We start from the raw sequence: 4798 nt of genomic DNA on the forward strand, positions 1-4798 counted from the left end.
TCTATCTATCTATCTGTCGTCTGTCATCTGTCTGTCTGTCTGTCTATCTTTCTATCTATCTATCTATCTGTCGTCTGTCATCTGTCTGTCTGTCTGTCTATCTTTCTATCTATCTATCTATCTGTCGTCTGTCATCTGTCTGTCTGTCTGTCTATCTTTCTATCTATCTATCTATCTGTCGTCTGTCATCTGTCTCTGTCTGTCTGTCTGTCTGTCTGTCTATCTGTCTTGTCTATCTATCGTCTGTCATCTGTCTGTCTATCTATCTTATCTGTCGTCTGTCATCTGTCTATCTGTCTGTCTATCTATCTGTCTGTCTATCTGTCTTGTCTATCTATCGTCTGTCATCTGTCTGTCTGTCTGTCTGTCTGTCTGTCTGTCTATCTATCTATCTGTCGTCTGTCATCTGTCTGTCTATCTGTCTTGTATATCTATCTATCTATCTATCTGTCGTCTGTCATCTGTCTGTCTGTCTATCTGTCGTCTGTCATGTGTCTGTCTATCTATCTATCTATCTATCTATCTATCTGTCTGTCGTCTGACTGTGGACTTGTTTAGTGTTAAACATCTTGTATGATTAGTTCGAGTTCATTTTTATGTTTTTTTCTTTATTCTTTTCAGCTTTTCCTTTTCTCAACACTAAGAACTGCAGCAGCAGTACAAAGATAATTGTTGAAATTTCTCAATCACTTTTAATCCACCACTGTAACCCTTTAGAGAAAAGGATATTATCATAGTTGCTGTAAACCACTTCTATTTTAAGTAAATACTATTCTTTTAAAATTTTTATTCATCTTGAAAAAGATTTCACTAAACAAAAAAAACAAATAAATAAAATTCACACTGATATAATAATCAGAAATGTTTCTTGAGCAGCAAATCAGCATATCAGAATTATTTCTGAAGGATCGTGTGACACTGAAGACTGGAGTCATGATGCTGAAAATACAGCTTTGCATCACAGGAATAAATTACATTTTAAAATATATTCACATGGTAAACAGTTGTTTTTACTGTTTTTATTTGTTTTAAGAAATGCAGCCGAGCATTAACAGGCATAACATTAAAATCTTCCCGAACCCAAAGTGTAAAATTCATTTAAAGTTTTTTTTTTTTTTTTTTTGACATTTTCAGTTTTACATTTTTGTACATATATATATTTCAAAATTGTTGTACTGTTGCTAAACTTTTAAACCAAATCAAATCATGTCAATAAAGGTTTTAATTCTGACAACATGCCCCACTTTAGGGTCAGTGTGTTGACCCTAAAAGACTTAAAGACTTAAAAATAAATAAAATAAGTCTAACCAAAGAAATATTCACTTACACACACAGAGTAGCTGTGACATCTAGCCCCATTCTCACATCATTTGTGTTTGATGTACACCTGTGTGTACATCGGCTTGAAAGTACTCTAGTTGAATCAATCAATATATTCTAACGGTAAAATTAATACATTCTGATGCAGCTTGAATTTAGCGGAGTATAAATGTCTCTGTGATCCCATTCATACAGTTCACATAATAGTGTTCATACTCAAACATCCCTATTTGATGTATTTATATTTCAAAACCATTAGTTCAATGCAACATAACTTAGTGCACTAATAATACATTATTAATATAATAAAAAGATAAATATCATTAGGAAAAGAAACAAATTTTAGTAAAAGACAGCCGTGTTGAGTTATTCTGTTCATTCTTCTGGAAGTTGGTCCTTTGCTGGTTTAAGCCGGCCCTTTGCTGGTTTAAGCCGGCCCTTTGCTGGTTTAAGCCGGCCCTTTGCTGGTTTAAGCCGGCCCTTTGCTGGTTTAAGCCGGCCCTTTGCTGGTTTAAGCCGGTCCTTTGCTGGTTTATGCTGGTCCTTTGCTGGTTTAAGCTGGTCGTTTGCTGGTTTAAGCTGGTGCTTTTGCTGGTTCTTTGCCAGCAAAGGGCCAGCTTAAACCAGCAAAGGACCAGCTTAAACCAGCATCCCAGCGTCAAAACATACCGAACCAGCATATGCTGTTTTTTTTCAACAGGGATGTATGAGCAACATAAATGAGAAGATGTGCTTACACACGTTGGATTGAGCGAAATTGTATTATTCTTCCTCTAGAGGGCGCTGGATGGGTCAGAACAATTACTAGTCCTCCATTCAAAAACCTCCGAACATTTTTGTGTCACACAGGCATTCGTATAAATGCCAAGGATTAATACCTGACATGCAAAATCCTACCCTGACTGAAATGTCTACCAAAAAAATCTTATGTAGTAATTACAACGACTGCGATCAGTCCTCCTTGACAAGCGCTGAGAAAAGTAACAGCTACCACGTGACAGCAGCGGTTTCAAGCAGAGCTTTAGTAACACATTTGTTAATAAATAGAACCATTACTAGATCTATTGTACTTCGGAGAGAACATTCACTGCACTCATTCCTGTCCTGTTTATTAATTATGTCTATGTATTGGATAAAACAATCAGGCTTGTATTCCTTGTATACATAGTGCTGTTATCTGCGCATAACCGCTAGATGGCGCTGTGGGATTAAACATTGTAGTATAAAACTCAGCCTGCTTCCGTTATTAAAACGGTTTGCTCTGATATAACGACATTAATGCAGCCACGTGTCTGCCTGCTCATTCTGATTCAAAAGCGTATAACATGCAAGCATGATGTATAAAATATTACTACCCCTTAAACGAATGAATAATCCGTGAGAATTTGGAATATGCTTAATATACCACAATCTTGTATGTGAAATGCATTGGAGGGGATTAATCTATAACAATGCATTGCTTTCTAAGCACTCATCATCGATAACTAGGTTTGCAGTATGAAACATTTACACTGTGAACAGGAAGCAGTTTTTCTGTATGCATGGCATGTGCCGCTAATCCCACAATGCAATGCGCTCACCTTGACCTTCACTTTCCCGCCTAATGAAGGAAGCGTAAGTAATTACAGCTGTGATTTTACCATCTCTTTGAGCCTACAGTGTCCTATATTTGTGGAGTGCGCAATTATTCCATTTCAGGCAGCCTAGGTGTTTCTCTTTGGGTTGGACGCCATTAATCCTGAGAAGAACAAACTTGCGACTCGTAATTTGCGGTTCATGCAATTTTCCATACTGCAGCAGAGAAACAAATGCATGTAGAGTCCTCCAGTCTAGTCTAGCCCTATCAGTTATGCAATTGTGGATAATGCCGATTACTACAGAAATGAACTCATTTTTGCAGGTTACAGTGATGTAGCGGCAATGCAAGCAAACGGGACATGCGCTGAAAATTTACCAAAAGTAACGGGAGACTCGAGTTTGTATTGAAGCACTTACCCGAGTTTTGAAAACTTTCTTGGTTGTGCAAATCACTTCTGTGCTGATATTACTGTTCTAGAATAGATGAACGGACACTAGTTGTGTCACCAATGTAATACATAAGGATTTGGTCCTTGTTAGGAATCTTGGGTGCTTTCACACCTGTAGATCGATTGCTATTCTTGGTGCGGTTCGCTTTCACACGGCAAAATTTCTAAACGGACCAAAATTGTTAATACAGGTCACGTGCGAGTAAACTTTCCTCTCATTGGTCAACGTTCCACGGTTTATTTTCTGGAATTCTGTTCATAGCTGTCATCCGTCAGGATGGAACTACAACAGCTTCGAGGGCTTATTGTTGGGTTTTTTGTAGCTGTCGTTATATTAATTTATCATTTTGAGCAGGAGTCCAGGATTCGTCAGGAAAACATTGTTAAAATGCACCTACTACTACGACTACTATGGCAAAGACGTGCTCACCCACAGACATCGTCTACTGCTTTTCACGGAACTAATTACCCATCATACATTGTGATATAGCCTGGTCTGTTAGATCGGATTGCTTTCTCACTACAACCGAACCGCTCCAGAGTTCGTTTTCAATCGAGCCGAGACCACCTCGTTCAGGCGATCTCGGACCGATTGTTTTGGCGCAGATCCGAGCACGATTGCCGTGTTCACATACGCCCAAACGAACCGAGCTAAGGGGGGAAACGCGCCAGGTTCCGAAACAACGGCCCAGGTGTGAAAGCACCCTTAATGCATATTAAAATTTGGATCATAACGTTAAGAATTATTAGACAGCAACTATGCACAGATGGTTTCTGACAGATTGCATCACAATAACTGAACTTGTATTACATTGAAGTCTTGTGGCTATACTTGCAAATCATTGGCATTTGAACATTTAACATTTTACTTCCATTATAAGTGCTTTACTACTACCTTTTTTTAAAGAGAGATTAATCAAAATGTTTTCTATGGTAATTAGCGATGCAACAAATGCAATCTGTAGAGCTTGACGTGTATTAAATTCATGGACCTCCAACTGCATGATTATAAAAGTCATTATAAATGAATCAATCACAAGCGTTTTACCAAGATTTAATGTACATTTATTCTTAACACGTGGAACATATAGTATAAAGATTTCATACGGAATAAATGATATTCATTAAGCCAAAAAAGGGGGAAAAAGGAATTTACAACAAGTTTTTAGCTACATCATCTGAAATACAAATATGAATCCATAGCACTGGAATCGACTGAGGAAACCGCTGGGAAAGAGGGGAAACCAAACTCGTTTACTGTATCTGTTCCGGTGAATGATGATGAAATCGGTTGGAGTAATGGACTTGTCTGGTTTGATATATGCCTCTACAGCTTTAACGAAAGGAACTGAAATGTTATGTGCATGGGATCGTAAGGGCAGAAGATTGCATCCCTACATCCAGAGATGTAAGGAGAGGAAGGTGGTAAATAAACACATGGCAATGTGCAA

The sequence above is a fragment of the Sinocyclocheilus anshuiensis genome, unplaced genomic scaffold, assembly GCF_001515605.1.
Source record: "Sinocyclocheilus anshuiensis isolate Anshui unplaced genomic scaffold, SAMN03320099.WGS_v1.1 scaffold1383, whole genome shotgun sequence".
Taxonomy (NCBI): domain Eukaryota; kingdom Metazoa; phylum Chordata; class Actinopteri; order Cypriniformes; family Cyprinidae; genus Sinocyclocheilus; species Sinocyclocheilus anshuiensis.